The sequence below is a fragment of the Rhinopithecus bieti genome, unplaced genomic scaffold (assembly GCF_001698545.2).
Source record: "Rhinopithecus bieti isolate Rb0 unplaced genomic scaffold, ASM169854v2 scaffold_81780, whole genome shotgun sequence".
NCBI classification, from domain to species: Eukaryota; Metazoa; Chordata; class Mammalia; order Primates; family Cercopithecidae; genus Rhinopithecus; species Rhinopithecus bieti.
In genome coordinates, this window is record NW_016830359.1 from 365,509 (window position 1) to 389,138 (window position 23,630).

Sequence of the window (23,630 nt, forward strand, 5' to 3'; positions counted from 1 at the left end):
TTACCTAGGTTTTCTTCTAGGGTGTTTATGGTATTAGGTCTAACATTTAAGTCTCTAATCCATCTTGAATTAATTTTCGTATAAGGAGTAAGGAAAGGATCCAGTTTCAGCTTTCTACTTATGGCTAGCCAATTTTCCCAGCACCATTTATTAAATAGGGAATCCTTTCCCCATTTCTTGTTTTTGTTAGGTTTGTCAAAGATCAGATGGCTGTAGATGTGTCGTATTATTTCTGAGGGCTCTGTTCTGTTCCATTGGTCTATATCTCCGTTTTGGTACCAGTACCATGCTGTTTTGGTGATCGTAGCCTTGTAGTATAGTTTGAAGTCAGGTAGCGTGATGCCTCCAGCTTTGTTCTTTTGGCTTAGGACATGAAGGAAGACATGAAGGAAGGAAAGAAGGAAGAAAAGATAACAAAACCACCAGAAAATAAATAAAATAGCAGGAGTAAGTCCTTACCAATCAATAATAACACTGAATGTAAGTGGACTAAACTCTCCCATCGAAAGACACAGACTGGCTGAATGAAGAAATACATAAGACCCAAGATCTGTTGTCTACAAGAAACACAATTCATCTATGAAACAAACACATATACAGAAAATAAAAGGATGGAAAAGATATTCCATACCAATGGAAACCAAGAAAGAGCAGGAGTAGCTATATTTATATCACACAAAATAGATTTCAAAACAAAAACTGTAAGAAGGAACAAAGAAGGTCACTATATAATGATAAGGTCAATTCATCAAGAAGATATAACAATTTTAAACATATATGCAGTCAAAACTGGAGCACCCAGATATAAAAAGCAAATATTCCTAGAGCTAAAGAGAGAGAGAGACCCCAATATGGTAATACCTGTAGAGCTCAACACCTCGCTTGTAGCATGGGTCAGAGCTTTTGGACAGAATATCAGTAAACAAACATCAAATTTAAGGCCAGGCGTGGTGGCTCAAGCCTATAATCCCAGCACTTTGGGAGGCTGAGATGGGCAGATCACGAGGTCAGGAGATGGAGACCATCCTGGCTAACATGGTGAAACCCCGTCTTTACTAAAAAAATACAAAAAAACCTAGCCAGGCGTGATGGCGGGCGCCTGTAGTCCCAGCTACTTGGGAGGCTGAGGCAGGAGAATGGCGTAAACCCAGGAGGCGGAGCTTGCAGTGAGCTGAGATCTGGCCACTGCACTCCAGCCTGGGCGACAGAGCAAGACTCTGTCTCAAAAAAAAAAAAAGAAACATCAAATTTAATCTGCACTATAGACCAAATGGACCTAACAGATATTTACAGAACATTTCATCCAACAGATGCAAAATTACACACTCTTTTCCTCACCATACAGATCATTCTTAAGGATAGACAATATGTTAGGTAACAAAACAAATCTTAAAACATTCAAACAATTAAAATAATATCAAGCATCTTCTCTGATCACAGTGAAATAAAACTAGAAATCATTAAAAAGAGAAGTTTTGGGAAATACACAAATACATGGATATTAAACAATATGCTCCTGAATGATGAGTGGGTCAAAGAAGAAATTAAGAAGGAAATTGNAGACCATCCTGGCTAACATGGTGAAACCCCGTCTTTACTAAAAAAATACAAAAAAACCTAGCCAGGCGTGATGGCGGGCGCCTGTAGTCCCAGCTACTTGGGAGGCTGAGGCAGGAGAATGGCGTAAACCCAGGAGGCGGAGCTTGCAGTGAGCTGAGATCTGGCCACTGCACTCCAGCCTGGGCGACAGAGCAAGACTCTGTCTCAAAGAAACATCAAATTTAATCTGCACTATAGACCAAATGGACCTAACAGATATTTACAGAACATTTCATCCAACAGATGCAAAATTACACACTCTTTTCCTCACCATACAGATCATTCTTAAGGATAGACAATATGTTAGGTAACAAAACAAATCTTAAAACATTCAAACAATTAAAATAATATCAAGCATCTTCTCTGATCACAGTGAAATAAAACTAGAAATCATTAAAAGAGAAGTTTTGGGAAATACACAAATACATGGATATTAAACAATATGCTCCTGAATGATGAGTGGGTCAAAGAAGAAATTAAGAAGGAAATTGAAAAATGTCTTGAGACAAATGATAATGGAAACACAACATACCAAAACCTATGGGATACAGACAAAGCAGTTCTAAGAGGGAATACTATAGCTATAAGTGCCTACATCAAAAGAGAAGAAAAAGGAACTGGCATGGTGGTTCACATGTGTAATCCCAACACTTTGGGAGGGTTAGGCAAGCATATCACTTGAGGTAAGGAGTTCGAGACCAGGCTTGACAACATAAAAAACCCCTGTGACTACTGAAAATACAAAAATTAGCCAGGCATGGCAGTGCACGCCTGTAGTTCCAGCTACTCAAGAGGCTGAGGCACAAGAATCACTTGAACCTGGGAGGCAGAGGTTGCAGTGAGCCGAGATCATGCCACTGTGTTCCAGCCTGGGCAACAGAGGGAGACTCTGTCTCAAAAAAAAAAAAAAAGGAGGATGGCCCACCAGGGAGCAACATAGAGCCAGCAGAACCTCCCCCACAGAGAGAAGCAGTGAGTGAATTTGCCACCTGGGGAGACCATGCTTCTCCATGGATCTTCTCCTGACCTTCGGGTCAGGAGACCCCCTTGTGAACCCCCTCCACTAGGGCCTTCAGTCTGACATACAGATCTGCATGCAGTCTCAGCAGAGCAGTCGCTCAGGCATGCGCAGGGGCCCAGGAGCTTTATATACTCTAGCTTTGGGCTTCCCAGCAAAAGTGATTGCAACTCCAGCAGATAGGAGGCTGGACCTCCATATGTAATTCTAGGCAGGGGGCTGAAGCCAGGGGGCCAAGTAGCAATGGTCTGCAGACCCCACTTTGTGCCTCACAGGAAAAGACCCACTGGCTTGGAATTCCATCCAACCACCAGCAACAGTTTCACCCCTACCTGGGATGAAATTCCCAGGGAAAGGGCCAGGCCACTATTTTTGCTGTTTGGATGACTCAGCCGTTCCAGCCTGAGGGCCTTGGTGAATCCAAATGGATTCACCAGTTGAGGGCAGAAGGGATGCCCCAACACAGCCAAACGTGACTGTGGCCAAAACGTGGCCAGACTGCTTCTTTAGGCAGGTCCCTTATCCATTCCTCCTCACTGGGTAGGACCTCCCAACTAGGGCTTCCAGCCACCCCCTCTGGTGTTCTCTGGCTGACAGAGATTTGAATTCTCCTTGGCAGGGAGTTCCTGGGGAGAAAGGTGAGCCACCATCTTTGCTTTTGGATGACTCAGCCATTCCAGCCTGCACACTTTGGAGAGTCCAAACAGCCTAGAGGCAGAAGAGATTCCCCAGAACAGCATGGCTGCTCCACCAAAACATGGCTTGCTTCTTTAAGCAGGTTCCTAATCTGTTTCTCCTTAATGTGCAGAGCCTTTCAACCAGGGACTCCAGCCACCCCTGCTGGTGTTCTCTGGTTGACAGAGATTTGAATTCTCCCTGGGAAAAAGTTATGAGAGAGAGGGGTGGCGACCGTCTCTGCTGTTTGGGTGATTTAGTAGATGCTTCCGCCTGTGAGCTTTGGAAAGCCCAAGCCAGCCAGGTCAGAAGCAGTACCCCAGCACAGCACAGCAGCTGCACAAAAGCATGGCCAGACTGCTTCTTTAACTGGGTCCCTGATCCCATTCCTTCTCACTGGGTGGAACCTCCCAACCAGGGCCTCCAGTCATCCCCACTGGTGTTCTCTGGCCAACAGAAATTTGAATTCTCCCTGGGACAGAGTTCCCTGGTAAGGGTGGGCCACCATCTTTGCTTTTTGGGTGACTCAACCATACTAGTCTGTAGCCTTGGAGAGTCCAAACTGACCAGGGGTGGAAGGGATCCCCCAGGACAGCACAGCTGTTCCGCCAAAATGTGACCTGGCTACCTCTTTAAGCAAGTCCCTGATCTGTTCCTCCTTACTGGGCAGGACCTCCCAACTGGAGCCTCCAGCCATCCCCGCCAGTGATCTCGGCCAACAGATTTGAAGATGTCCTGGGACAGAGCTCCCAGAAGGAAGAGTGGGCTGCCATAATTGCTATTTGGATGACTTAACTGTTCCAGCCTCTAGGCTTTAAAGAGTCCAATCCAACTGGGAGCAGAAGCAGTACCCCAGCACAGCACAGCTGCTCTACAAAAGTATGGCCAGACTGCTTCTTTAAGCAGGTCTTGGATTCTGTTCCTATTGGATCTCCAGTCACCTTCTACAGGTACATTCAGGCTGGCAACAAGTCTGTACCTCAAGATAGAAAAGTGCTGGGATTACAGGTATGAGCCACCATGCCCAGTCCTCTCTTCCTATTTGAATGTCCTTTATTTCTTTCTCTTGCCTGATTGCCCTGGCCAGAACTTCCAATGCTATGCTGAATAGAAGTGGTAAGAGAGGGCATCCTTGTCTTGTGCCAGTTTTGAAGAAAAATGGTTCCAGCTTTTGCCCATTCAGTATGGTGTTGGCTGTGGGTTTTAGATGGCTCTTATTATTTTGAAGTATGTTCCTTCAATACGCAGTTTATTGAGATTTTTAACATGAAAGGATGTTGAATTTTATTGAAAACCTTTTATGCATCTATTGAGATAATCATGTTATTTTTGTCTTTCATTCTGTTTACATAATGAATCACATTTATTGATTTGTGTATGTTGAACCAACTTTGCATCCTGGGGATGAAGACTACTTGATCACAGTGGATAAACCTTTTTTAAGATGGAGTCTTGCTTTGTCACCAGGCTGTAGTGCAGTGGCGTGATCTCAGCTCACTGCAACCTCCGCCTCCCGGGTTCAAGCAATTCTTCTGCCTCAGCCTCCCAAGTAGCTGGGACTACAGGCATGCACCATCACGCCCAGCTAAGTTTTGTATTTTTAGTAGAGAAGGGGTTTCACCATGTTGGCCAGGATGGTCTCGATCTCTTGACCTTGTGATCCGCCTGCCTAGGCCTCCCAAAGTGCTGGGATTACAGGCATGAGCCACCGTGCCCAGCCCACGGTGAATAAACTTTTTGATGTGCTACTGGATTCAGTTTACCAGTATTTTGTTGAGGACTTTTGCATCAATGCTCATCAAGGATATTAGCCTGAAGTTTCCTTTTGTTTTGTTTTTGTTTTTGTTTTGTATCTCTGCCAGGTTTCAGTATCAAGATGATGTTGGCCTCACAGAATAAACTAGGGAGTCCCTTCTGAATTTTTTAATATAGTTTCAGCAGGAATTATATCAGCTCTTTTTCATACATCTGGTAGAATTCAGCTGTGAGTTCAACTAGGCTTTTTTTTTTCCTTGGTTGATAGGGTTTTTATACTGACTCAATTTCAGAGTTCATTCTTGGTCTGTTCAGGGTTTCAATTTCTTCCTGGTTCAGCCTTGAGAGGGTGTATATGTCCAGGAATTCATTCATTTCTTCTAGATTTTCTAGTTTATGTGCATAGGGGTATTCATAATATTTTCTGATGATTGTTGATATTTCTTTGGGGTCAGTGGTAATATCCCGCTTATTATTTCTGATTGTGTCTATTTGAATCTTCTTTTTTCTTCTTTATTAGTCTATCTAGTAGTCTATCAATTTTATTAATTTCTTTAAAAAGAACCAGCTTTTGGATTCATTGATCTTTTGAATAGTTTTTCATGTCTCAATCTCTTTCAGTTCAGCTCTGATTTTGTTATTGTCTTCTGCTAGCCTTGGGATTTGTTTGCTTTTGGTTCTCTAGTTCTTTAGTTGTGATGTTGAGTTGTTCAATTAGACCTTTCTAACTTTTTGATGTGGGCAGTTTGTGTTATATAGTTTTCTCTTAACACACCTTAGTTGTGTCCCAGAGATTCTGGAATGTTGTACCTTTGTTCCCATTAGTTTCAAAGAACTTCTTGATTTCTGCCTTTATTTTGTTATTTACCCAAAAGTCATTCAGGAGCAGGTTATTCAATCTCCATGTAACTATATTGAGTGAATTTCTCAGTCTTGAGTTCTAATTTGATTGTGCTGTGGTCCAAGACACTGTTTGCTATTATTTCAATTCTTCTGAATTTGCTGAGGATTGTTTTAGTTCTGATTATGTGATCAATTTTAGAATAAGTGCCATGTGGCAATGAAAAGAATGTATAGTCTTTTGTTTTTGGGTGGAGATACCTGTAGATATCCATCAAGTCCATTTGTTCTAGAGCTGAGTTCAGGTCCTGAATATCTTTGTTAATCTTCTGTCTCAAATCTTTCTAATATTGACAGGGGGGTGTTAAAGTCTCCCACTATTATTGTGTGGGAGTCTAAGTCTCTTTTAAGGTCTCTAATAACTTGTCTTATGAATCTGGGTGCTCCCATGGTGGGTGCATATATACTTAGAATGACTAGATCTTCTTGTGGAACCCTTTACCATTACATAATGCCCTTCTTTGTCTTTTTTGATCTTTGTTGGTTTAAAGTCTGTTCTGTCAGAAACTAGGATTGCAACCCCTATTTTTTTCTGCTTTCCATTTGCTTGGTAGATTTCCCTCCATCCCTTTATTTTGCCTATGTATGTGACTCCATGTGAGATGAGTCTCTTGAAGATAGCACAACAATGGGTCTTGGTTCTTTATCCAGCTTGCCACACTGTATTTTTTAATTGGGGCTTTCAGCCCATTTATAATTAAGGTTAGTATTAATATGTGTGGATTTGATCCTGTCATCATATTAGCTGGTTATTTTGCAGACTTGTTTATATGGTTGCTTTATAGTGTCACTGGTCTATGTACCTCATTGTTTTTGTAGTGACAGGTAAAAGTCTTTCCTTTTCATATTTAGTGCTTCCTTCAGGAGTTCTTGTAAGGCAGATCCAGGGGTAATAATTTCCCTTTACGTTTGTCTGAAAAGAATCTTATTTTTCCTTTGCATATGAAGCTTACTTTTGGCCGAATATGAAATTCTAGGTTGGAATTTTTCTTTAAGAATGTTCAACATTGGCCTCCAATCTCTTCTGGCTTGTAGACTTTCTGCTGAGAAGTGCACTGTTAGTCTGATGGGCTTCCCTTTGTAGGTAACCTGGCATTTCTCTCTAACTGCCCTTGACATTTTTTTCATTCATTTTGACCTTGAAGAATCTGAGGATTGTATGTCTTAGAGGTGATCTTCGTATGGAGTATCTTGCTGGGTGTCTCTGCATTTCCTGAATTTGAATGTTGGCCTGGATAGCTAGGTTGGGGAGCGGGGTTCTCATGGATGATATCCTAAAATATGTTTTCCAAATTGGTTCCATTATCTCCATCTCTTTTGGGTACACCAGCCAGTCATAGATTTGTTCTCTTTACACAATCCCATATTTCTTGGAGGTTTGTCCATTCCTTTTCATTCTTTTTTTTCTATTCTTGTCTACTTATCTTACTTCAGAAAGGCAGTCTTCAAGCTCTGAGATTCTTTCCTCTGCTTGGTCTATCCTGCTATTAATACTTGTGGTTGCATTTTAAAATTCTTGTATTGTGTTTTTCAGTTCTATCAGGCTGGTTACATTCTTCTCTACACTGGCTATTTTGTCTGTCAGCTCATGCAATGCTTTATCATGACTTTTTAGTTTCCTTGCATTGGGTTAAAACACAATCCTTTAGCTCACTGAAGTTTGTTTTTAATCCATATTCTGAATTCTACTTCTGTCATTTCAGCCATCTCAGCCCAGTTTCAAACCCTTGCTGGAGAGGTGATGTGATCACTTGGAGAAAAGAGGGCACTCTGACTTTTTGTGTTTTCACCATTCTTGTGCTGATTTTTTGTCATCTTTGTGGGTTTATCTACCTTTAATATTTGAAGTTGCTGACCTTTGGATGAGCATTTTTTTCTTTTAACAATTTGACCACTTTTCTATAGGGCTGCTGTGGTTTGCTGGGAGTCCTCTCTAGTCCCTAGTTATCTCAAATTTTCCAGTACCTGGAGGTATCACCAGTGAAGGCTGAAAAACAGCACAGATGGAATTCTGCCCATTCCTCTGGGAGCTCTATCTTTGTGTTTGTAACACAAAAAATAAATTCTTGGGGGTAATGGATACCACATTTATCCTGATGTGATTATTATGCATTGCATGCTCATGTCAAAATATTTCATGTAACCCATAAACATATACACCTACTATGTACCCACAAAACAAAATAAAATAAAATAAATGGTTATGTCAATATAACTGATACATCACGTTGGAAAAGTGAACAAAATAAAAAATTTAAAAATAATAAAATAATTTGTGCAAGCTAAAATAATTTGTGCAAGCAGGTCATCACCAAATGGCAGAGATGTGATAAAACAGGCAGTCTGTGGCCACCTCACCCTTTCTGTGCAGAGATTGTGGTGCAGTGGGGTCCTCTATAGTCCAAGCCCAGGCAGACCTCCAGCCATCTAGAACACCTCACTCCATGCAGAGAACTTGGAGCCAAGGAGGTTTCCCATCTGATCTTCATGGCTAGTCACACCTCTGGGTACATGGTTGACACTGGTGCTTGTGCCTGCTATCAGGAAGCCTGTACATGGGCCTGCCCATTCCAGCCTCGTCCATCTTGGAATGCATGCTTTGAATTTTTAAATATGTAATCTCTTGTTTTCCATTTTGGTTAGGGATCACTGCTGAAGAGCTAGTGTAATCTTTCAGTGGTGTCACAACATTCAGATTTTTCATGATGCCAGAATTCTTACAATGGCTTCTCATCTGGAGATGTTGGCATTCCTAATTTTTGTAATTATTTTCATGCAGACAGGATTCTTCTTTCTATATATATATTTCTTCTTTCCTTTTCCCTGTCTCCATAGAAGGTGTGAGCATAGAGTATATTTGGTACCATCTTTTGGCTTTGCTTTTATAGCCCTATGGACTTCTCATGGCTGGCTTTATATTGAGCTATTGTGCAGTTTGGCCTACTAGCCAGCAGATGGCATGCATGAATAAGATGGTTGTGGCCAGTGTCACTAGGTATATACTTTATTATTGTTTACTAAGAGAAGCGTTCAATAAATCCAAAGCATGCACTGCAAGGAAGCTCAGCAACATCCAAAAAAAGCTTCAAACTCAACACAAATATATTTCTACAGCAATCCAGTAAATGAAGGAAGAGATAAAGATGTCAAAAGAAATCCGTCAGAACTTCTGGTATTGAAAAGCTCACTGAAGAAATTCCAAACTACAATTAAAAGCTTTATCAATAGACTGGAGCAAGCAGAAGAATGAATTTCAGAACCTGAAGTACGGTCTTTTAAACAAACTTGGTCAGACAAACAAACAAACAAAAAAAGAATTTTAAAAAATAATAAAGTCTTTGAGAAAATGGGATTATATAAAGTGACCAAACTTATGAATTAATGACATTTCTGAGAGAAGAAGAAAAAGTAAATGATCTGGAAAACATATTTGAGAGAATAATTTAAGAAAATCTCCCTAATCTTGCTGGAGAGGTAGACATCCAGATAGAAGAAATCCAGAGAACACCTGTGAGATACTATACAAAATAAGCATCAACAAGACATATAGTCACCACACTGTCCACCACCAATAGTAAAGAAAAAAATCTTAAAGACAGCTACAGAAAAATATTAGATTATGTACAAAGTGAATTCCATCAGGCCAACAGCAGACTTCTCAGCAGAAACCTTGCAAGCTGGAAGGGATTGAGGGCCTATTTTCAGCATTCTGAAAAAAATAAATTCCAACAAAGAATTTTATATCCCACCAAACCAGGCTTCATAAGCAAAGAAGAAATAAAATATTTTACAGATGAGCAAGCAATAAGGGAATTTGTTACCACTAGACCAGCCTTACAAGAGATCCGTAAGGGAGTTCTAAACATGGAAACAAAAGAACAATACCTGCTACCACAAAAATACACTGAAGTATATGGTCCTCAGATCCTATAAAGCAACCACACAATAAAACCTACAAAGCAACCAGGTAACAACTTCATGAAAGGATGAAAACCTCACATATCACTATTAACCTAGAATATAAATGGTCTAAATGCCTTACTCAAAAGGCATAGAGTGGCAAGTTTGATTTTAAAAAGAAAGACTCATTTGTCTGCTGTCATCAAGAGGTCCATCTCACATGTAACAACACCCATAGGCTCAAAGTAAAAGGCTGGAAAAAATCTATCATGCAAATGGAAAACAAAAAAGAGCAGAGGTAGATATTCTTAGATCAGATAAAACATTTTAAACCAACAAAAGTAAAAAAGTACAAAGAAAAGCATTTCATAATGATACAGGCCTCAATTTAATAAGAAGACTTAACTATCTAAACACGTATGTACCCCACATTGGAGCACCCAGCTTCATAAAGCTATAGTTCTAGACCTATGAAAAGACTCATCCACACAATAATAGTAGGGGACTTCAACACCCCACTGACAGCATTAGACAGATCATCAGAGCAGAAAACTAACAAAGAAACCTGGACTTAAATTTGACATTTGACCAATTGGCCCTAATAGACATTTACAGAATACAGAAGCCATAACTACAGAATACAAATTATTCTCATCTGTACATGGAAAATACCCCAAGATGGACAACATGCTCAGGCTAAAGCAAGTTTCAATCAATTAAAAACAAACAAACAAACAAAAAAACAGAAATCATGCCAGCCATACTCTTGGACCACAGTGTAATAAAAATAGAAATCAATACCAAGAAGATCTCTCAAAACCACATAATAACATGGAAATTAAATAACTTGTTCCTGAATGACTTTTAGGTAAACAATGAAATTAAGGCAGAAATTTAAAAAATTATTTGAAATACTAGGCTGGGCGCTTTGGCTCATTCCTGTAATCTCAGGACTTTAGGAGGCCGAGGCAGGTGGACGACCTGAGGTCAGGAGTTCAAGACCAGCCTGGCCAACTGGTGAAACCTTGTCTCTACCAAAATGGAAAAATTAGCCGGGCATGTTGGTGGGTGCCTGTAATCCCAGCTACTCAGGAGGCTGAGGTGGGAGAATTGCTTGAACCCAGGAGGCGGAGGTTGCAGTGAGCCAAGATCGCGCCACTACCCTCCAGCCTGGGTAACAGAGCGAGACTCCGTCACAAAAAAAAAAAAGAAAAAGAATTCTATTCTATTTATAATAGTTGAAAGAAAAACAAAACAAACAAACAAAAAACCTAGACTATATATAACCAAGAAGGTGAAACATATCTACCAGGGGAACTATAAAACACTGCTGAAAAAAAAATAGACGACAAAAGTTAATGGAAAAGCATTTTATGCTCATGAATTGTAAGAATCAATATTGTTAAAATGGCCATACTGCTCAAAGCAATCTACATATTCAACGCCAATCCTATCAAGCTGCTAACATCTTTTTTCCACAGAACTAGAAAAAAACTACTCTAAACTTCATCTGAAATCAAAGAATAGCCTGAATTGTCAAAGCAGTTCTAAACAACAACAACAAAAACAAAGCTGGAGGCATCACGTTACTTGACTTCAAACTGTACTGCAAAACTACAGTAAGCAAAACAGCATGAGGCCGGGCGCGGCGGCTCAAGCCTGTAATCCCAGCACTTTGGGAGGCCGAGACGGGCGGATCACGAGGTCAGGAGATCGAGACCATCCTGGCTGACACGGTGAAACCCCGTCTCTACTAAAAATACAAAAAACTAGGGCGACGTGGCGGGCGCCTGTAGTCCCAGCTACTCGGGAGGCTGAGGCAGGAGAATGGCGTAAACCCGGGAGGCGGAGCTTGCAGTGAGCTGAGATCCGGCCACTGCACTCCAGCCTGGGCGGCAGAGCGAGACTCCGTCTCAAAAAAAAAAAAAAAACAGCATGATACTGGTACAAAAACAGACACAGATCAATGGAACAAAAAACAGAACCCAGAATTAAACCGCACACATACAGCCATCTGACCTTAGACAAAGTCAACAACAAAAAACCAATGGTGAAGAACTCCCTGTTCAATAAATGATGCTGAGATTGCTGGCTAGGTATATGCAGAAGAATGCAACTGGACCCCTACATTCATCATATACAAAAATTAACTCAAGATGGATTAAAGATTTAAATGTAAGACCTCAATCTATGAGACGCCTAGAAGAAAACCTAGGAAACACCATTCTGAACATTGGCTTTGGGAAAAAATTTATGACTAAGTTCTCAAAAGCAATTGCAACAAAAAAATGACTAATTGGATCTAATTAAACTAAAGAGCTTCTGCACAGCAAAAAAAACTAGTAACAGAGTAACAGACAACCTATAGAATGGCAGAAAATATTCTAAAACTGCATCAGAAAAGGTCTAATATTTAGAAATCAACATAAAAAGTAAACAACTAAACAAGTAAAACAAAGTAACCCCTTAAAATAGGAAAAAGATGTAAACAGACACTTGTCAAAAGAAAACAAGCAGCCAACAAACATGAATAAATGCTTAACTTTACTAGTGGTGAGAGAAATGAAAGTCAAAACCATCATAATGAGATACCATCTTACATCAGTCAAAATGACTGTTATTAAAAGTAAAACAAAAAACAAAACAACAGATGCTGGCAAGGCTACCGAGAAAAGGGAATGCTTATACACTGTGGTAGGAATGTAAATTAGTTCAGCCACTATGAAAAGCAGTTTGGAGATTTTTCAAAGAACTTAAGACAGAACTATCCTTTGACCCAGAAATTCATTACTGGTTTTATATCCAAAAGAAAATAAATTTTTGTACCAAAAAGTCACATGCACCCATATGTTCATTGCAGCACTATTCACAAAAGCAAAGACATGAAATCAACATAGCTGCCCATTATTGGTGGACTGGATAAAGAAAATGTGGTACATGTAAACCATGGAATACTATGCAGTCGTAAAACGGAACAAAATCCTGTGCTTTGCAGTGACATGGATGCAGGTAGAAACCATTATCCTAGGTGAATTAACACAGGAACAGAAAACCAAATACTGCATGTTCTCACTTACAAGTGGGAGTTAAACACTGAGCACACATGGACATAAAGATGAGAACAGTAGATACTGAGGAGTACCAGAGGGGAGAAGCAAGACAAGGGGCAAGGGCTGAAAAACTACTGGGTACTGTGCTTTCTACCTCAGTGACAGGATCAATCATCAAACCTCAGCATCATGCAAGATACCTAAGTAACAAACCTACTCATGTATTCCATGAATCTAAAGTGGAAATTAGTTTTGAAATTAAAAAAAAAAAAATTTAAATAAAAACATCCATTGTCGGGATAAACAAACTACCCAGATTACAATGGTGATACACACACAGCAAAATAAGATATTTGACCTACCAAGATGTGAGAAAGTAAATTATCATGGAAAACTTTTTTTATGTTTTTTTTTAAATTGTATTGACTATTTCAAGGAATATTTAGATGTTGACTTTCTCTATTTTTCTATTTTCAATTTCATTAATTTCTACTCCAATTATTATTACTATTTCTTCTGCTTGCTTTGGGATTAGTCAGAGTACAGAATACAGTACTTTTTCTAGTTTCCTAAGGTATAAACATAGACTATTGAATATAGAATTATCTTCTTTGGTGATATAGATACTTATTACTATAACTCTCCTATTTCCCTCTTAGCATTTCTTTTGCTTCATCCTACAAATCTGGTAAGTTGTAACTTCATTTTATTTAGTTCAACTTTTGTTTTGTTTTCTGAGACAGAGCCTGGCTCTGTCACCCAGGCTGAAGCACAGTGACACGATCTCAGCTCACTGCAACTTCTGCCTCCCAGATTCAAGTGATTCTCATGCCTCAGCCTCTTAAGTAGCTGGGTTTACAGGCGTATGCCACCATGCCTAGCTAATTTTTGTATTTTTAGTAGAGGTGGAGTTTCGCCATCTTGGCCAGGTTGGTCTCAAACTCCCGGCCTCAACTGATCCATCCATTCGGCTTCCCAAAGTGCTGGGATTATAAATGTGAGCCACCATGTCCAGCCAAGTTCAAATTATTTTTAAAATTTATCTTATATTTCCTCTTTGACCCACATGTGGTTTACGTGATTATCTTCTTTATCATATTTTACCCATTTTTTGGAACAATTTTTTTTTTTTTGAGACAGAGTCTTGCTCTGTCGCCCAGGCTGGAGTGCAATGGTGCGATTTCAGCTCACTGCAACCTCCGCCTCCTGGGTTCAAGTGATTCTTCTGCCCCAGCCTCCTAAATAGCTGGGATTACAGGTGTACACCACCATGCCCAGCTAATTTTTGTATTTAGCAGAGACGGGTTTCACCATGTTGGTCAGGCTGGTCTCGAACTCCTGACCTCGTGATCTGCCTGCCTCGGCCTCCCCAAAGTGCTGGGATTACAGGCATGAGCCACTGTGCCTGGCCACAAATATGTTTTTTTAATGTCATAAAACTGAAATTATTTTATAATAAAATAGTACAATTTTTAAAACAGGAAGTTTGCATTCTGTGACAGCATTTTTCTTCATAATTATATCTTTGGAAGTATTCAATATGTTGAAAAAACAGCTTGCAGCATAGATGTCAGTGACAAAACATAGTAAAATGATGAACTCCCAAAAACATCCCCATCCACCTAAGAACTAAACATTGATCACTTCTCCTATCCACCCATGCTTCTCTCTTTCTCCCTTCACTGTGCTACCCTCATACATGACCACTACCATAAATGTTGAGTTTTTTATTAAGCTACTTCTAACTATGTGGATATACTTCATAATATAAATGTATGTAAGGTTTATAATGCACATGTATCAATATATGTACTAATGTGAATATAAATATATCATGTATACTATCGTATTTTGATATATATGAATTATCTGTACTATAAAAGTTTATACTATACATATTCATTTACGTGTGAAATATATACACATGGATACTTATGTAATACTACATATAACACACAACTATACATATGTAATGCATGAACTACAGTGCATACATATAACATGTGTGCAAATATACATGTAAAAACAAAATAGATTACATATATTAGTAGATGTGTAAAATATTGAATATGTACATAAATTTACGTATTGTATAGTATTTGTATAGAATACATAAGATACATTTATACCTAGATAGTATAAAATATACATACACTTATATTGTAAAATATGTATTTTGGGATGTAAAATTATATATATCATACCTACAAGATATTTGTATATATTTAACGTCATTTAATATAATTTGTGTATTTATATTCAATATGTGTATGATTTGTATGGTATACGTAATTACTTAACATGTACATTATAAAACATATATGTAAACATAGTAAATGTATTATTAATAAATATATATATTTATAATTAAAATCACTGCAGCTGGCCAGGTGCTGTGGCTCACACTTGTAATCTAACACTTTGGGAGGTGAGACGGGAGAATTGCTTGAGGCCAGGAGTTCGAGACCAGCCTGAGAAACACAGCAAGACCCCATCTCTATAAAAAATAAAAAACATAGCCAGGTGTGGTGGGAGGCACCTTTAGTACTAGCTACTTGGGAGGCTGAGGCGGGAGTATTACTTGAGCCCAGGAGTTTGAGGCTGGAGTGAGCCATGATCATGTCACTGCACTCCAGCCTGGGTGACATTAGAGACCTAATGTATATATAGCATGATGAATGTAGTAAATCCTAATGGACACCTGAAATTAGACTCTAACAAAAAAAATCACTGTAGCCTTTCTACATTCAGGTAAGTGTCACATGGCTATTTTGAGGTTACGCATAACCTCAACTTGTGAAGGGCACTGTAGGTGGGTCAGCATATGGCACTGAGTGAACGTTTGCTGGATGAGTGAAGGATGGGTACAGAGCAAAGTGTAAGGAGTGTCTTTCAGCTGCTATGTTCTGCTTAAGGCTGGTTTCTTTATGTGTTGAAGCCACAGGCATGAAGAAGACTTGGCATGATTGATTATGAGCAGCAGATCAATATGTTGCATATCAGGGCCCATGATGGAAATCAAAGCAGAGGAGACTCGAGATCTAGTGGGATTTGTATCATTCGTGAAGTGGAGGGAGAGATGCAGCACATTTATGGGAGAGCATGGGTGGGTGGGGGTGCCATTTGCAGTTACTCGCCCAGTACTGAAAGGCACCCAATAGCACACTATGGGAAGTGAAATAAGCCATGCACAGAGAGCCACATACTGCGTGATTCCCACTTATATGTGGAATATTAGAAAGGTCAAACTCAGAGAGTAGTAACAGAGAGTAGAATGGCAGTTACCAGAGGTGGAGGGTGGAGGGTGGGGGGACTGGGGAGATACTTGTCAAAGGGCAGAAACTTTCAGCTACAAGATGAAAAACTGTTAGAGACCTAATGTATAGCATGGTGAACATAGTGAATCCTAATGTGTACTTGAAATTTTCCAAGAGTTATCTCAAATGTTCTCACAACACACACACACACAATGGTAACTGTAAGATGTGGATATATTAATTATCTTGTTTTATACTTTTTACAATATATACATACATCAAGACATCATATTGTACACTCTAAATATATGTAATTTTTTTGTTAATCATAACTCAAAGCTGGAAAAAGGCACTCAATATATATTGTTTCCTTCTTTAATACCACACTCTAATCCTCTTAAAATATATCTTGTCATAAAATCTAGGCCCTGAAATCCTGAAAACAGAAACAACAACAACAACAACCGATAACAACCAGTATACCTGCCTCACTAATCTAATGAATTCTCCTTCATTAACACCTGCAAACACTATTTTTTTTTTAAAGTGTCTACTTCTGGTGATGACAGAGTGACTGGTGGTAGACTGAACTTCCTGATACAGAAAACTGTAACCCAGATGCATTCTATCTGGCAACAGTTTTCAGGCAGTGATAAGAGGTCATGCAAGAGTGAAATTTACACAAGAAGGGAACCTAGCAAGCCAAACCCCATGACCTCCCTGCTCCCTTTCAGGGGATAATTCCTCTCCCAGTAGATACAACTGGAATCTGGGCCAAACAAAGCAGTCATTGATATGGTTTGGCTGTGTCCCCACCCAAATCTCATCTTGAATTGAGCTCCCATAAAGCAGGACATTAGTAAGGAAGACACCTTCTGGGGAGGGGCCCCGTTCTGTGTGGGAAGCATGCTAGGGGAGAAGAAAAGACACACACAATACCTTTAACTGTAAACAACCTTTGTCCCATGTAAATGGCAATGCAGATAGAATAAGCAAATGATATAATAAGCAAATGGATATAATAAGCAAATTGCAATGGGGAGGGAAGAAGGGACAAGATATACATCTATTTACACTCACCAGACTAGGGAGGATTCACCACCACACTGGGAAGCAACAGCCTGAGCTCCAGAGTCAGCCACTCGTCCATGCACAGACAAGGAGAGGTCTCATGAAGCTTCAGCAGAGTCTGGGACCCTGGCTCTTTTTGTAAGGAGTTATTTGGCATGAGGCCCAGCCACGAGGGCCCTTCACGACTGGGCTCAAGGAACACAAAAAGGTCAACTTGTTTTGTGGTTATCTGTTGTTTTTCAATAACTAACGAATAGGAATAGATTGAAATAGAGATTTCTCCGAAACAGCGCTGGATGAACGCCTCAAGGGGCTCACACAACCTGTTCCAGGACTTGGTGACCACTGTTTGTGTCCATGTTCAGTTGAGTTCAAATTTAATATTTAACTTTTCCTCCACAGGCCCTCAGAAATTTGTGTCAGTAAATGTGGGAGGGCAGATATCTTTTTGACATATTAGCTTCCTTTTTTTTTTTGAAAGTGCACAGCAGTGGGAATGCCAGTCACATGGGAATTCTATTTTTAGTTGTTTGATGAACTGCCACACTGTTTTCCATAGTGGCTGTACTAATATACTTTCCCACCAACATTGTACAAGGGTTTCCCTTACTCTGCATCCTCACCAGCATCCATTATTTTTTGGCTTTCTGATAAAAGCCATTTTAACTGGAGTGAGATAATTTCTCATTGTGGTTTTGGTTTGCATTTCCCTGATGTGGTGATGTTGAACACTGTTTCATGTACCTCTTGACCAACTGATGAACAAAATATGATACGTATACACAATGGAATATTATTCAGCCATAAAAAGAATAAAATTAAAATTATGTTATTTGCTGCAACATGGATAGAACTGGAGGACATTATGTTAAGTGAAATAAGCCAGGAACAGATGGACAAATATCATGTCTTCTCCCTCATATGTGGGAGCTAAAAACATGGATCTCATGAAAGTAGAGAGTTGATTGGTGGTTACCGGAGGCTATGAATGGAGGGGGAAAGGAGACAGGTTGTTTTGTGGGCACAAAAATACAGTTGGAGAGAATGAATAAGATCTAGTATTCAGTAGTACAGCAGGGCAACTACAGTTAACAGTAATTTGTCGTATGATTTAAAGTTGCTGGAGGGGAGTAATTGAAATGTTTCCAACATAAAGAAAGGGTGCAGGTTTGGGGAGATGGACACCTAGTTGCCCTGGTTTATCATTAGACATTCTATGCATGCGTCAAAATACCACATGACCCCACAATATATATAACTATTATGTATCTACAAAAAAGTTCTGCAGCCGGGCTCAGTGGCTCACGCCTGTAATCCCAGCACTTTGGGAAGCTGAGGTGGGTGGATCACCTCAGGTCAGGAGTTCAAGACCAGTCTAACCAACATGGTGAAACCCCATCTCTACTAAAAATACAAAATTAGCTGGGTGTGGTGCCACATGCCTGTAATCCCAGCTACTTGGGAGGCTGAGGCAGGAGAATTGCTTGAACCTGGGAGGTAGAGGTTGTGGTCAGCCAAGATATCGCACCATTGCACTCCAGACTGGGCAGTAAGAGTGAAACTCCATCTCAAAAAAAAAAAAAAAAAAATTCTGCCTCAGGGTTCTGTATCCATAAATTCAACAAACCTGGGATCAAAATTTTTTTTTTTTTGGCCAGGCACAGTAGCTCACACCTGTAATCCCAGCACTTTGGCAGGCCCAGGAAGGAGGATCACTTGAATCCAGAAGTTTGAGATCAGCCTGGACAACATAGTGAGACCCTGTCTCTACAAAAAATAAACTATGCACCTAGTCCCAGCTACTCAGGAGGCTGAGGTGGGAGGATCACTTGAGCCTGGGAGGTGGAGGCTGCAGTGAGCTGTGATTGTGCCACTGCACTCTGAGTGACAGACCAAGAACCCTGTCTCCAAAAAATATTTGTATGAAACCAATAAAAATAATACTAATTTAAAAACCAAGATAGTCTAACAACTATTTACATAGCATTTACATTGTATGAGGTATTATATGTAATCTAGAGATGATTTAAAGTATTCAGGAGTAAGCACTAGGTTATATGTAAATAGTACTTCATTTTATGCAGGGGACTTGAGCAGTCTGAGATTTTGGTGCCTGAGATGGTCCTAGAACTAATCTCCTACAGACATACTGAGAGGCAACTGCATGTCTGTATCTATAGATATTAAGGTTGCAAGAGACAGATTGGTGGGGGAACGCCTTTACATGAGTTAGAGACAGAGGAGAACAGAGAGATAAGATCCACAATTATTAAATACACTGTAGTGGAAGTTTTTCCAGGATATTTTGCCCCCAGTATTACTGAAAAAACTGGTGAAGTGTGGAGCCAGGCGAGGGCTCTGGGCTCTCATGGCGGGGTCGCAGGGTCACCCGCCTCCTGGACACATTTGTAGGCCAGGGAAGCCCACCTGTCAGGAGGTGTGAAATAGGAAAAGCCAAATCTGGGGGCCGACAAGGAGAAGTCCTCAGGCTAAGAAATGGCATTTCAAAAGGCAGTGAAAGCGACAATTCTTGGAGGAGGTGCTTTTGCAACTGTTTTAGGCCTTTCTCAGTTTGCTCATCACAGAAGGAAACAAATGAGCCCGGTCTATGTTGAAGCAGAAGACTGCATTTCAGAACCTGTTAACAGGGAGCCTCCTTCCAGAGACGCTCAGCTACTGACTTTGCAAAAATATATCTGAAGTTGATATCCTTGTTATGGGAGGAGAAGCAACAGGAAGTGGCTGTGTACTAGATGCCGTCACCAGAGAATTAAAAACAGCCTTGTAGAAAGAGATGATTTCTTATCAGGGACCAGCAGCAGAAGCACTAAATTGATCCATGGTGGTGTGAGATATATTCAGAAGGCCATGATGAAGTTGGATATTGAGCAGTATAGGATGGTAACAGAAGCCCTTGATGAGCATGCCAACCTGCCAGAAATTGCTCCCCTTTTATCAGCTCCATTGTCTATCATGCTTCCAGTTTACAAATAGTGGCAGTTACCTTACTACTGGGTAGGAATCAAGCTGTATGACTTGGTTGCAGGAAGTAATTGCCTGAAAAGCAGTATGTCCTCAGCAAATCAAGAGCCCTTGAACATTGCCCAGTGCTCCAGAAGGACAAACTGGTAGCAGGAATTGTCTACTATGATGGGCGACATAACGATGCACAAATGAATCTTGCCATTGAGCTGACTGCTGACAGATATGGGGATGCCACAGTCAATGACAGGGAGGTAGTGAGCTTGCTCAAGAAGATAGACACCAAGACAGGGAAAGTGCATGTGAGTGGTGCATGGTGCAAGGATGTTCTCAAAGGGCAGGAATGTGACATGAGAGCCAAATGTGTTACCAATGCCACGGGACATTTCACAGACTCTCTGTGCAAAATGGATGATAAGCATGTTGCAGCTATCTGCCAGCCAAGTGCTGGTGTCCATATTGTGATGCCTGGTTATTACAGCCCAGAGAGCATGGGTCTTCTTGAACAGTGATGGGCGAGTTGTTTTCTTCTTACTCTGGTAAAAGATGATGACTGCTGGCACTACTGATACTCCAACTGATATTACACCATCCACTTCCTTCAGAAGAAGATATTAACTTCATTTTGAATGAAGCGCATAATTACCTGAGCTGTGATGTTGAAGTGAGAAGAGGGGGGACATCCTGGCCGCATGGCGCGGTATCCGTCCCCTTGTTACAGATCCCAAATCTGCAGATACTCAGTCTATGTCCTGAAATCATGTTGTCGATGTCAGTGAGAGAGGCCTTATTACTACAGCAGGTGGAAAGGGGACAACTTACTGGTCTATGGCAGAAGATACCCTAAATGCTGCTATCAAAACCCATAATTTGAAAGCGGGACCAAGTAGAACAGCTGGGCTTTTCCTTCAAGGGGGTAAAGACTGGAGCCCCACACTCTACGAGGCTCGTCCAGGATTATGGACTTGAAAGCGAGGGGGCACAGCATCTTGCCGCCCCCTATGGTGATAAGGCTTTTGAGGTGGCCACAATGACAAGTGTGACTAGCAAAAGGTGGCCTATTGTTGGAGTACGTCTTGTGTCAGAATTTCCATATATTGAAGCAGAGGTGAACTATGGGATTAAGGATTCCTGCACCACTGTGGATATGATTTCACATCGTACTCGCCTGGTTTTTTTTTTTTTTTGAGACGGAGTTTCATTCTTGTCACCCAGGCTGGAGTACAATGGCACGATCTCGGCTCACTGCAATCACCGCCTCCCAGGTTCAAGTGATTCTCCTGCCTCAGCCTCCTGAGTACCTGGAGTTACAGGCATGTGTCACCATGCCTGGCTAATTTTGTAGTTTTAGTAGAGATAGGGTTTCTCCATGTTGGTCAGGCTGGTCTCAAACTCCTGACCTCAGGTGATTCTCTTGCCTCGGCCTCACCTGGCCTTTCTAAATGTCCGGGCAGCAGAGGAAGCCCTACCCAGGATTGTGGAACTGATGGGCAGAGAACAGAATTGAGATGATTATAAGAAACAGGAACAACGTGAAACAGCCAGGAAGTTTCCATATTATGAAACAGACTATAAATCTCGATCAGAACAGTTAACAGACGGCTCTGAAATTAGCCTATTGCCTTCAGACACTGACAGGTATACGAAGAGATTTCATAAGTTTGATGCAGACCAGAAAGGCTTTATCACCATTGTTGATGTTCTGCATGTATTAGAGAGTATCAATGTTCAAATGGATGAAAATACACTCCATGAAATTCTAAATGAAGTCGATTTGAATAAAAATCACAGGTTGAACTCAATCAATTTTTGCAGCTGATGAGTGCTATTCAAAAAGGAAGGGTGTCTGGAAGCCGGCTTGCTATACTAATGAAAGCTGCAGAAGACAGCCTCGACAGAAGAGTTCCAATTCCAGTGGACCATAGTTACAGGAGGGACCGGGCTTAGGACGCAACTGGCCCAGACAGATCTGTGTTTGTTAAACACGTCTTGTTTGTGTATATTTTGCTATGAATGAAGTTCCTTTAAGGACAAAGAAAAGCACACTTTTCTTCTTTTGAGCATATCCGCTTTTACTTAAAATCTGCTAAATGCTAAAACACACAGTCCTTCACCAATCCCAGAGACTCGTCTGGAAATGAACTGATTCCAAGCCATTACTGTGAATAAAGCACCCCAGCATTTTGTGTAAGTTCTTTTTTTTTTTTTTAAGACGGAGCCTCAGTCTGTTGCCGAGGTTGGAATGCAGTAGTGCAATCTTGGCTCACTGCAACCTCTGCCTCCTGGATTCAAGCAATTCTCTTGCCTCAGCCTCCCGAATAGTTAGGATTACAGGCGTCTGCCACCACATCCCGCTAATTTTTGCATTTTTAGTAGAGATAGGGTTTCACCATGTTGGCCAGGCTGGTCTCAAACTCCTGACCTCGTGATCCACCCACCTCGGCCTCCCACAATGCTGGGATTAGTCGCGAGCCACCGCGCCCAGCCATAAATTCTGAATTAAACCTGTAAAACTTCCTTATCTGATTTAAGAAAGGAAGACAAGAAATAGGGGGGAATGAACTTGTTCGAAATTCATTCCAAGCACAAAAGAAAAATTTTTCCCTTTGCATGTAAACTTGACATATAAAGTTGATTCTGCTGGGGTTGGTGTGGCTATGTAGGGATTGCCTTTTATTATCAAGTGATTTATTTCAAGCGACTTTAAGGGGTTTCAGGTGACGGTCCCTCCATCTGTGCTGGAGAGTTGGATACTCCTTTCAATAGCCACACCACAGTCATAACAATGATGATAATGCTGGATTATTTGTTAAGCCAGGGTTGTCTGCCTCATGTCCATCATGCTGTTTGCAATAGTCTTGCTTTTAATCAATGTATACCGAGTGTAACTTTAGGATTTCTGCTACTAAATGCATGATCCCTCTTCTGCTTCAGTTTCTGGCTTTGCTTTGTCTGTTTCAAAATATGTAGCTTCCTCTTTGGTACAACAACAAACTCATTTTCACTTTTCTTAAATATACTGTAAGTGTTATCATTGGTTTTATTTTCTCTTTCTTATGTATCTGTAAAGATTTTTGGCATATCAATGTAATATTAAAGTCAGTGATGGTATAACTTGCAATGTTTGCATCATGTCCATCTTTTTTAAGGAGTGAAAAAGTCCTATGATGTTTTTAAAGAATAGCAAGTGTAAGCTCAGTACTAGAGTGACTACACACAATGCATGTTTTCATATGTGGCACTTTTATGTATTGTGTTGGGTTATTCTAGATCGGACTGTAAAATACTATGTTCGCGGCTGGGTTGTCATTTTTATAACTGTCTTGGTGTTTTATGGCCTTTATTTATTTATTTATTTATTTATTTATTATTTTTTTGAGACGGAGTCTTGCTCTGTCGCCCGGGCTGGAGTGCAGTGGCCGG

General features: G+C 40.5%; 1 protein-coding gene, 1 long non-coding RNA gene and 1 pseudogene across 2 annotated transcripts in view; 2 read left to right on the plus strand and 1 right to left on the minus strand.

Annotated features, from left to right (window-relative positions):
• Nucleotides 1-8,010, plus strand: part of LOC108524334 (uncharacterized) — a 27,502-nt gene extending 19,492 nt beyond the window's left edge. Inside the window, exons 2-3 of the long non-coding RNA XR_001884027.1 lie at nucleotides 3,963-4,300; nucleotides 7,853-8,010. This is a non-coding gene — a long non-coding RNA (uncharacterized LOC108524334). The remainder of the gene's footprint in view (nucleotides 1-3,962; nucleotides 4,301-7,852) is intronic.
• LOC108524330 (zinc finger protein OZF-like) overlaps nucleotides 1-23,630 on the minus strand; it is a 56,743-nt gene that overhangs the window by 29,486 nt on the left and 3,627 nt on the right. The gene's annotated exons all lie outside the window — the stretch shown is intronic.
• On the plus strand, nucleotides 19,722-22,324 carry LOC108524325 (glycerol-3-phosphate dehydrogenase, mitochondrial-like; annotated as a pseudogene).